Genomic DNA, 13,065 nt, shown 5'->3' with positions numbered 1-13,065 from the left:
AAGTGCGTTAAAGAGGTACATATGCATTTTTTAACATCAGGCAAACGACCGCACTTTGGGGTCAGAGAAAATTTATGTTTATTATGTTTTAAATAATATAGTGTAGTCAAAACCAATGGTAAACAAAAATCAAGGTATTAAATAGACACAAAACATGTGCCTGAATCAAGAGGGATTTAAATGGTCTTGATTAGTAAGTGAAGAACTTTCACTAGATAAATCACCAAATAAAGAATTTCTATCAATAATTAAACTTAAAATATGTTTTTCTCAAATTTTCCATTTATTTTGAAAGAATGTACACCTTTCATTAACGTCATTGTCTTTAGCTAAATGCATCATTTTCCCGTCTGTTATTTACACGTTTTACAGAAATATGATAGTCTTAGCATAGAAAAAGGTATAAATTCTTGGTATTCTTAGTAAGACATTTCAGTAAAAAATTTGCCTGATAATATGCTAAAATAGCCATTTATTTAGCTAAATGTGACACATAAGAAACTTGACTAGGTGTAGATGCGGCTTTAAGTAGTAGTCCGTACAGGCAGTACTAAAATATCAACTATTTAAGTAGTCGCACATTAAGAGCGGAGCTTCAGAATAATGTAAAATTCTGAGGGTATAGAGGGGAGTGTGGGGTATCGATCCCCCCACGAGGGTTAAAAAATAACATTTTAAAGGCCCATTATGCTTTTTTGTTTTTCTTAAAAGCTTTTTTATTTTGATGCTCTTTTATATTATCAAAAAATACACATTGGTCAATTACCTGAACCATCCTTTTCATCTGTTGCTAGAGAATAAGTATTTTATATGGAAATACTACATTGTTTTGACTACTTTTTATGAAAAATAATTTCACAATTATCGCTACTTTATTCAGGTAACAAGCATCTTACATTTCTCTGATACCAATATTTTAACATAATAAAATTCATGTTTGCTCTTTCTAAAGAAGTATGTAAGATTCCCCATTAAAAAAAGCTTCTGGCGAACGGTTGAACATTACGTAGCTTACAAAAAACTTAAGTTTGTTGATAATCTTAATAATGTATTTGTAAAAATCACTATTTATAGTCCGATCGAAAAACTTGATGTTTCACCAGAATATTGCAATAGTGCATATTTATAGTTCTTTGGAAAAAAAATTAACTGCATTTTATTTCATTCCCAACATATTTAAAATGGGGCTCAACATGGCACCAAAAGTTATCAAGTAAATGACTGACAGAACGGGATATTTTTCGCAGCATCTTTTAACTTTAGGAATACACAATTTCTGTACTAGAGTATTTTGAACGGTGGCATAAAAGTGACATTTGCAACTTTTTTTTGTTTTTGCAACTTTTTTTTTTCGTACATATTTTTTGGGGTTTTTTTTTTGTTTGTCGTACCATGGATTTATAATATAAATTCGTGGTCGTACATATTTTTTTAAGTTTTGAATATATACTTTTTTAGTTTTGTATACATACTCTTTTTTAGTTTTGCATACATATTTTATTTGAGATCATTGTACATATTTTATTTTTGTTTTGTTTTTTACTTTTTTCGTACATATTTTTACATGACGCCATTTGCAAAGTAGAGGTTTGGATAATTACGCCATTTGTAAAACACCGTTTTCAAACACTTCACCATCTGTAAATTACAGTACCCCATTTGCAAACGTCATTTACAAATACCAACATTTTCATTTTTGGAGGTATCAAAAAGACTTTTTAGTATATATACACATGTATATACATGTATATATATATTTTTTTTTTCTAAATCAGTGGAATATAAGGACCTATTTAGATGTTTTATTGTGCATTATTGTAATACACCAGTCATTTGTAACCACCTCCCTTGTCCCAGAGGGAGTGCGAGTTAAAAAAGAATCGTGTTTTGATGTCTGCACTGTTCTGGGGCATAAGGCAGGAATGTTATTATCTGAATATCCCCCGCAGGGCGAAGATTTTACCAGTGGTCGGCTTGGTTTAAAGTCAATGCCCACCCCCGCTATTCTCATGGGGTGGGGTTGAGTGGTGCAGCATATTCATGGAATAATAACTGATCACCAATCAACAGCCCTTTCCAAATAGACACTACTATAATAGTATATAATAATAAAAAACACATGATTATATAAAATACATATGATTTAAAAAATGGGCCGAAAAAGGTCGGCCGAAACCAGACTTGCGCGGCCAAAAACGACTGGACCGATTCCAAAAATGGGCCGAAATGTGACCAAACCACTGTGCTAGTTTTATACTCAACTATGGGCTGTTATGAGATGTGAAGGCTGTTTTGTTGGCTAAAATATGTACGAAAAACAAAAATAAAATATGTACGAAAAACTACAATAAAATATGAATGCAAAACTCAAAAAAAAAAATGCAAAACTCAAAAAAAAATATGTATGCAAAACTTAAATAAAAATATGTATGCAAAACTTAAATAAAAAATGCAAATGTCACTTTTATGCCACCGTAATTGTGTTATATGAACACAATTTTTAGATATTTCAAGTGGTAAAATTAATGAAACTTTTATTACTTAAGCATCAAACAAGGTATAGACCGCCATCTTGAACTCCACCTCAAATATTTCAATGTCGCAGATCGAAAATAAGACAGTACTCAGTATTTAAGCAGAACTCAGATTACACCTTTAGACCTCTGGAACCCAAAGTGCGTTGATATGTAGCATATTAACGCACTTTGGGGTCAATTTCTCGATTTTAAACCCAAAGTGCGTTTGACCCCAAAGTGAGGTGCGAAGTTTAACGCACTTTGGGGTCGGACCCCAAAGTGCGTTTGACCCCAAAGTGCGGTGTTACAATGCCGAGCCTGCAACATTTCCAATTTTGCCGTTTTGGACTTTCTTTAGGGATTCATATTTTCTCTATTTTGCTTCTATCGTTGCTAAGAAATTAGTATAAAATGGATTAACTGTTTTTTCCTTATAATTGACAAACAAAAGATATTAAAATATTAAAATTCTTTTGCAACTAAGTTTGGAACGTTTTTCGTGTTCTCCGGTGATATGATCTAGAAATATGACAATATAATCATGTACAAGTATAATCATAATGATTTAGAAATAATATCGAATTCAGCGGTGTTTGTCGGCCATTTGTTTTGATGGGAAAGGAATGACCACGAAGGCGTTAATATTGTTGCCTTAAAAAGGTTTTCTAAACTATCTTATCGTAGGGAGAGAAAAAATAACAGCTCAATATAAATGTAGTCCCTAACCAGTGTATATTGGCAGTTTAACACCAGTTTTTTCTTCTTTGTGCATGTATAGTGACAAAATCGCGAAAATAGTTAGAATTGTAAATAATGAACGTTAAGGAAAGTCTTAATGTAAGATGGAAATGGACAGTGTATTTAAAAAGAAGAAGAAAAAATAACAACAAAAAACAATAATATAAATGTTTTACATGACCTTATCATTTCTAGATATAATTGTTTTATTTGGGTGCATTTATTAGTGTCATATTCTACAGATTATTGAAATAATTGATTTTGGAGCTCGTATATCAAAAATAATTGTTTATATTTCAAAATCATATATTGTATAAAAGAAAAGAAGGACAAAACCGTTCCATAAAAGTATCAAACAAATTATCAAGTGATCAGTAAATAAATACTTTTTTCTGTGTGCTCACGTTTTAATTACTTTAGTTCTTATTAAGTTTTCATTTTTTATATTGATTATTATTTAACGACGTCTTTTTTTTCCTTTGAGCTGAGCCCAAAACAATTATTGGTAATTGAAAATAAATATTGCCTGACCAGCTAGAATATCAGCGAACATTCGTTTATATTTTATAATTATCTTATAATTGTATCATAGTTTGGGGACCTTTCTGTTGACAATGTGTCAGAGTTAAATCGTATACATATACATGAACAGTGCGTAAACTGGAGTGCAGGTATTAGTTACCCGCACTCATGAGCATGCCCTTTAATTGTCTCATTTTTGCTGGGGTTTACTTATTGTGACGGAAGAGAAAGAGAAAGCGACAGAAATATCATATTCAGATGCTCGTTCATTGGTTACTTTTTCCCGGGGTTTCATATTGTGATAACAGGGAACGTGTTTTTATGTTTGACAATGATACAAAAGAGAAGAACATCAAAACACTCGGCAATCTGATTAATACTCGGGGACTACGCCCCCTCGTACAATTCAGATAGCCTCGTATTTCGATGCTCTTTCTATTATTACTTATTTAAGTACTGATCAACTAAAGTATTATCTAACTAGAATTTTAAGTGTCAATGCAATGCCATTGGCAATGGCAATAACAATAATAATAATAATAATGATGATGATGATGATGATGATGATATTACGAAATATTCTAGGCACTGGTGCTATTGAGAGAGTCTTAAAACAGTTACCAATGTCATGGTCAAGAAACAGTAAGTTTAACCAATCGAATGGAACATTCAAGTAACCAATCAAATTGTCCTAGAATTGAATCATTGAAACAACCAAATAAATTTTCAAGGAGAAAAAAAACATTCAAATTTCTAATCATATTGTATAGAATGGAATCATTTGATAGCCTATGAATTGTTCTTGAATTAAAACATTTGAATCAACAAAGAAATCAGAAATAAAGACTATTTGAATAACCAAATGACAATTCTCAGAAAGAAAATAAAAATATTACTTTTAGGTTATATTTTTTTTTCAAAATGAAAACATTCGAAAGACCAATCGACTTGATTTTAAAGTTACATGAACTGAAATCCAAAGTTCCTGGTGGTTCTCGGATGGACGGAACGACGCTGTTAGGGGTTGGTGGGTTTCAAATCGACAATGTTTTAACTTTGAAAATTATGTCCTTATACGAGTTTTGTAATATTTTCGATATTCTCGTCGATATGTTAAATCGGGGAGTGTCTACTTGAATGACCCCCAGATGAACATACGTTAAAAAAACCTTAAGAACTCAACTATTTCCTCAAGTGAATCTAAAAGAAGAGTTCAAATTATTTAATATAATTATTTAATACATTGTGTATAAAATGCGATTAATATTTATATTTTATGTTAGTCAATATCTGTGTTTTTAATTAAGCAATATTCTTTTTAAGCATCACTAAAGAGTAAACATTGATGTTAAGAACAATAAATTGTTCCAATTGTCATGCTATGAAAAATTAGCTATTTTCTTGTTATATTTTATATTGTGTATATTAAATAAGTGAGTGAAATATTTGTATTGAATTTCATTTTAAATTTTATTTTGTATTTTCTGATTTCAAAATTAGGCATAAATTTATAAATGATAAAACTAAATTATACCCTTTTTTCTTTGTTAAATCTCAAGTACATTTATGTGGTCAATTAGAATGTCTCAAACAGGTGACATGTTGTTACAGAGAAGCCAATGTGCTAAAAACCTTTTACACTAGACAAAGAATTGCAAAATGCTTGTTATATTAACATCTGTGATAAACTTTATTCTTTTAAAAACATAGACAATTAAATTTACAAATAGTGATTAGAAAATATGTAAGTTATTTCTCAAGTATTTTCAGACTTAAGCCAGATCTTGTAGTTCCGCCTCTCTAGAAATAATGTTTAATTATTGGTCAACTAAGTTAAACCAATGGACAGTGAGAGAACCCCTTAAAAGATCCATTTTCCAGCTGGCAGTATCATTCTGCCTGATTAAACTATATGTGTTAACAAATTAAATAAAAGCTGGAAAAGTGGATTAAACTTTCTTATATTTTTATATCTAGGTAAGTTGTATTTTATTCTATGTACATTTTGTAAATGTTTGATGTTAAACAACTAAAATTTAGTTAAGAACACTAGGCTGTTCTTATTTTGAATACTTGAAAATATAATTATGTTAAAAACTTTGTTAAAAACTTCAGGTAACAAGATGTTACTTAATATTTGAATAATATCTATTTTTTGTCTTATAAGCAATTCAAGTAAATGAATGTAAAACTTACTTTCATTGATATGTTAGAATTTATTATTATGTTTTGTATTTGATCATTCTGCCTGATTAAACTGTATGTGTTAAAAAATTAAATAAAAGCTGGAAAAGTGGATTAAACTTTCTTATATTTTTATATCTATATATTCCCCATTGTGAAAGATTCTGCCCCAATAAGCGAAGGCAGAACACGTGGTGGGTAGCGGAAAGATTCCACCTCTCACATAATCCAAGCGAGAAAAGGAATGGTACTGACTTCTAGACCGTCAAACTACAATTTACGGTCAGTGCCAGACCAAATCCAGCAGCCAAGCGAAAATCTACAGGCAATTGAAGAAAACGTAGGCCAGCTACAAACTGAACAAATTGAAGACCAACAACAACAAATTTTTCATACATCAACAATGGCTGGAGTGTTTAAGCTGGATCAATTTTATGACAATGGACACCAAGACATTGTATCATATTTGAAAAGGTTTGACCAATTTTGTTAAAGACAGGGCAGAAAGATGAAAAAGCCATGGCTACATGTGCATGGCATCGTGATGGTAATTCTAGGATATGGATGGATAATCTACAACACCACAAGCAAATCTGGACAATTTATAGGCATAATTAATAGATAGACAAATACAAAAATCAGTTCAGATAATTTCAAACATACGTTAACTGGAAAAACTAGGAAAAGACAGACAAAATATGAGAATTTTGAAAAGAAAATGATTTGTACACATATGATTTTAATGAACTATTATAACATATTACACAAATGTAGTGAAAGTAAAGTAACTAAAATATATATGCTATTAAGAAATAGCAAAATAAAAATGATTAATTTTATAGATAGACGTTTAATTATTTTAGTTTGTTGTTATAAACTCACAGATACTTTTTGTCATAATATAATATTCTATGCATTGTGCATTAATTTATTATAAGGCAGGTAGACATTGTTGCTTATAATTGATTAAATATTTTAATAAGATCACGAAGTAATATATATTGCTTTATTTTGGCATTGTCCTAACTTATTGATATATGCCAAACAGACATTTAATGTAAGAAAGTCAAATTTTAAGGTTCAGGTTTGATTATTATAAATGATGAGTGTATGATCTTGTATGTGAGTATATGAATGTTGTTCTGTCCTCTTAAACTATTCTTCTCTATCATTCCTGTTTCCTGATCAAAGTGCTAGATTGCAAAACTGAGACGTCAATTTTGTAACAATGACCGACTTGCATCCATTTTGTTTTGTTTTAGTTAAATGGGCAAACATAATGCTTAAAGTGATACTTATGGCACTCTGTACTAACTATGGTATCTGGAAATCTGTCTGAGTTGCAACAAATAAATTATAATGTAGTCGTTTTAAATTTTGTGCAAATTTTACTAAATTCTTACATTAATAACAACTCTAAATTGTATCCTTGGTGATTTTCAGGTTAATTAATATTTTTACTTTTATTTCCAACATGGTCAACTTCTTAGTATTACCTTTATCAAACCATTTGCTTGATATGAACTATAGATACAGCACCTAAATATTCTGCAAAATAGAAAAGTTTTATTGTATATTTTGTTTGAAGAGTTTTATTGTAATACTGATTTATAAAGTCTATGATACATGTACATATATATTTTTCACTAACTTTGTATTACATGATGTTGATAACAGGGAAAAAGATATTACTTATTTCCAATATGGAATTATTTTGGTTTTAATCTTTCTATCTTATATTACAACATTATTGTATACATTATTAGTACGTTTCACAATTTTGGTGTTTTTGCAGTCATGTTTATATTTGTATATTTTGTCGTTACTTACCTAGAACTCTCACTGTCCGACAAACAAACTTTTACACTTTATAGGAATAAAGTAATTTCAGGGGGGAGGTCGTGTCATGCTATGAAAAATTAGCTATTTTCTTGTTATATTTTATATTGTGTATATTAAATAAGTGAGTGAAATATTTGTATTGAATTTCATTTTAAATTTTATTTTGTATTTTCTGATTTCAAAATTAGGCATAAATTTATAAAGGATTAAACTAAATTATACCCTTTTTTCTTTGTTAAATCTCAAGTACATTTATGTGGTCAATTAGAATGTCTCAAACAGGTGACATGTTGTTACAGAGAAGCCAATGTGCTAAAAACCTTTTACACCAGACAAAGAATTGCAAAATGCTTGTTATATTAACATCTGTGATAAACTTTATTCTTTTAAAAACATAGACAATTAAATTTACTAATAGTGATTACAAAATATGTAAGTTATTTCTCAAGTATTTTCAGAATTAAGCCAGATCTTGTAGTTCCGCCTCTCTAGAAATAATGTTTAATTATTGGTCAACTAAGTTAAACCAATGGACAGTGAGAGAACCCCTTAAAAGATCCATTTTCCAGCTGGCAGTATCATTCTGCCTGATTAAAATATATGTGTTAACAAATTAAATAAAAGCTGGAAAAGTGGATTAAACTTTCTTATATTTTTATATCTAGGTAAGTTGTATTTTATTCTATGTACATTTTGTAAATGTTTGTTAAACAACTAAATTTAGTTAAGAACACTAGGCTGTTCTTATTTTGAATACTAGAAAATATAATTATGTTAAAAACTTTGTTAAAAACTTTAGGTAACAAGATGTTACTTAATATTTGAATAATATCTATTTTTTGTCTTATAAGCAATTCAAGTAAATGAATGTAAAACTTACTTTCATTGATATGTTAGAATTTATTATTATGTTTTGTATTTGATCATTCTGCCTGATTAAAATATATGTGTTAACAAATTAAATAAAAGCTGGAAAAGTGGATTAAACTTTCTTATATTTTTATATCTAGATATTCCCCATTGTGAAAGATTCTGCCCCAATAAGCGAAGGCAGAACACAATCACTGCGACAGATTCAAAATTTCTTGTATCAATATCGCCCAAATAACTTAAGCAAATAACGACGCATTAACCGTTTCAGAGATTAATTCTAGTCAGCATACTTTCAAAGATAAACATAAAACAAATGTGATGAGTTTGCTGTCGTATTTACTTAAGATTAATTCAAACTTCTGATTTATTTTCATCAACATTTTATCTCATTTAGAAAAGACTATGAAAATTGTAGATTCTTCCTAATCTGGTTTTGTTCTGTATTCAGACATTGAAAAGCTAAAAGCTAAAAACTAGATTTGTCAGCGCAATTTCATAAATGAAAAATATTGTTATGATTTAATGTATTTTGTAGTTTATAAGAAACAACCGTTAATAATAATATTTCCTTTTGCAGATGACAGCAAATATATATTTTTTTTGTATGCAAAATTACAGAAATAATAACACTTACCGGCAATCATAATAATTATCTCAATAAATACATACAGATAAATATATCTATTTTTATCAAAGTGAATATTCATATTATGTTTATATATATATCCCAATTTCATAACAATCGATCAGAAAGCGGATTATCTGATTAACGTAAATGATATTAGTATGGCTATACTTATTGCACTTATACACACGAATGAACGCGTATTGCATTTGTACACATTAAAGGAACTCCACTGATGTCCAAAATGTATTTTAAAAATCCCCATAAAATTTGATTCTCAGACATAGATCAACTGGGGTACTTGAAACATAATGTTATGCCCCATTTGAGTGAAAGGCGTTGCAACGTCAGTTTTGGGTCATTTTTCACAGTGAGAATAATTATCCTGAAAAGAAAATAATAGAACTAACGTATTCTGTTGTACGAATAGTCTAAGATCTAAAATTGTACTACGCATTAGCAGACAAGACTTTTTATAGTGTACAATTTCAACGGTTACACAACAGCTTGAAAATTTCTGATTAAATGACGACTAACATTTTATACTTCGGACCCAATTAGAGATGATGATAGTGTGTATCTCATCCATCAGGGATTGTGAAATCGAGAATTTAGGCTGAAATGTGACTAATTTATTACAAAATATAGGATGATCGAAATCTCACTAGACCGACACCTACAGCAGTTTCCAATGACCTTCACAAATTTGTATTTACCTATCATTAGGTTATGTACTAATTGGCATTACTTTCTACAGAATAATTGATATTGATGCCGCAGCTCGGATATCAAAAATGGAGAATAGAATTATAAACGCATACCAAAGAATGGAAGGTCATGCACTTTCCATAAATGTTTTAAATCGATCACGGATGTACTGCCTATAAACACGTGTTTTGTTTGCTAATTCGTTTTAATTACCCCATGATCAAAGGTAGATGGACTTGATCCTTGGACAAATACTGATGGAACCGGATAGTAAAAAAGCAGGGCTTTGTCAAGTATACTAGACCAATCCATAGGAAATTTTGTACTCTTGCTTATTTACTTAACTTAAAAGTTCCAAATTGTGTATAAATTTGATACTTGTATTTGTAGAGTGTAGGACAACCCCCTCCCCCGAACAAAAGCCCCCACTCCAATTTAAAAATGACAAGGTGGACAAAATCCTCCCATGAAATTTACACATTGGACGAAAGCCCCCCCCCCCTCAAAAATAAAGGTAGGACAAAAAAACCTCCAGTCCTTCAAACAAAAGCCCCCCCCCCCCTAAGGTTTATAGACCAGACTGATTACTTCAAATAAATCTAATCGAGTAAATTTAAATTTAAATCTAAATGTAAATTATCTTTTAAAACAATTGCATTTAATTGTTAAAATAAACATACCGATTTTGATTTGTCTCCATACATCAAGTTCCGAATTTAAACTGGCGAGATTCTCAATAACAATTGTTTGATGGACGGGGAGGGGGGCTTTTGTCCTACCTGTATTTTTGATGGGGGGCTTTTGTCCTACGTGTAAATTTCATGGGGAGGGGCTTTTCCACGGTGTCATTTTTAGATGGGGGGCTTTTGTCCCGGTGTGGGGGGGGGGGCTTTTGTCCTTAATGGGTGTAAGCCCTTCTAGATCAATAAGAAATAAACTTGTATTGACCTTACATTTCCATCAACAAATATCCATCAACAATACAAAACAATAGTTTTGAATTTTGAGTCGGTTTATCGAAAAAGAAAAGAAAAGAAAATGAATTAAAATCAAATTAAATTGAATAAAAATAGAATAAAAATAAAATGGTTTTCATTTAACCCTTGTACTTTGAATTATATATTCATTCAAAAATTGTCTAACCAATTATTGCCGTACTAAATTACACGGTTAATTGGCAAGATTTCAGTGGCATTGGTCAAAATAAAAGTTAAAAAGCTGTATAATATTAATTATGTCCATTCAAACAAAAAATATTTAAACACGCGTACTCTTTTAATTTACGCAATGTACATGTACACACAAATTAAATGAGGCAACATATATTACTTATTGCATTTGTTACAACACTTTTATCACTAGATACATCAACTGAAAATTACTAACTTTTTTTAACCATTTATTTGATCAATACAAAATGATTATGATAACTATTGCAAGAACTTGTTATTCAACCCCCTGTTTTCTTTAGAAATATATAGCGCTGAATTTGAGATTTTCTGGTAAGTAATTTTATTCACAACCTAAAATTCAAAGACAACCAATTTACAATTTTTGTTGCAATCACTGAAAAAATAATTTTCAAAAAAGATCATTGTAAACAAAAATAAATGTGTCAGTTACACATTATTTATAAGATTATAAGATCGAGATTTCCTGTCCGAAATCAATACTTTTCAGGTAAATTATAATTAGGTATTTTTCCATTTTAAATAAAAATCTTTTTTTACTACACTTGAAGCTTATATTCTTAACTTTGATTGTACAGGAAACCTTTGAAAATTAATTGATTAATTAATAAAGTATCTAAAGAGTGCGCTGGGTTTTTTTACCGGATTTGAGAGTGTTTGACGGAGAAAATTGATAAGCTTTAAAACAAATATTTTGCTACGTTTACCTATTTTTTTATTTTTAAAGCATTATTAGAAATCTTTTTAAGTAATCTTTCATTTGATATCAAAATTATTAAAATTGATTGAGAACAAAAATGTAACAAGAGTGCACGTTTTTTTTCCTTCAGTTTTATTGACAAAAATGGGAGAGGCGCCGCGGTTTTATACCTGTCCGCGTCTGCAACTTAGACCATACCGACAATATGGCGACTCCCATTGAATCTGAAAATGGTTCAACAACAAATAAAGTTTCCTTTTAAAATTGTTCTTTTTTGGGGGGTTTCAATTTATTATCACGGTATTTGTATATCATAAAGGGTTTATTTAGTTGGTTTTTTTTTGGAAAACCGAATATTTTTTTGTCAAAACGATTTAGATCTATTCTCTATTGTATAAAACTAATAAAGAAAATGATCAATCGTAAAAATATTAACGTGATACTGAAGGAAAACAAGTGTGCACATCTCATTTCCCCTTTTTCGCAGCGAAATCATTCCTTTGCTTTATAGACAAGTATATGCACTAAAATACTTCGTTACGTGGTACCAATTAATAAGCATGTATCAACTATGATACATAGATCAGCACGTGGCAAGGTTAATGATATGCATGGGCTATTTTTAGATTACCTCACCAAGAGGTTGAATTGCGTTCAGTAGATCTAAATATAACTCGATCATGCGTGATTTGGTAAGCAGGACCACCCTTTGAAGACGGAATAATACTACAGTCACCATTCTCTATTGTATAAAACTAATACAGACAAAAAAAAACAATTATAAAAGAAACTAACTTTGCGTCTTGAAAAACCAATGAAACGGAACAATTTCGTTTATACCGATAAAACAAGTAAAAATAGAAATCCTATTTATATACACAAACTGGGATTACCGAAGTAACTAAAATAGCTTAGATTTCCGTAATATTACTCCGCAGTATGACGGAATCGCCCGAATTGTCACGATTGCAATCGGAACTACTTCGGCTATTATCATTAATCCGAAGACTGACGGAAAAGGCCGAAAAGTTGCGATTGGCGCGATTGAAGCTGGTTTCCCGTTCAATCATGCACCAACAGATGTAAGCAGGAAACCACCTAACCGGAACAAGTTTTCCAGATGAAATGGCTTGCAGCCGTGGCTGCAAGCCAAAAAGGTGAAAACAA

The sequence above is a fragment of the Ruditapes philippinarum genome, unplaced genomic scaffold (assembly GCF_026571515.1).
Source record: "Ruditapes philippinarum isolate M1 unplaced genomic scaffold, ASM2657151v2 ctg5325_1_1_1_1, whole genome shotgun sequence".
Taxonomy (NCBI): domain Eukaryota; kingdom Metazoa; phylum Mollusca; class Bivalvia; order Venerida; family Veneridae; genus Ruditapes; species Ruditapes philippinarum.
This window is presented reverse-complemented; position numbering follows the sequence as displayed.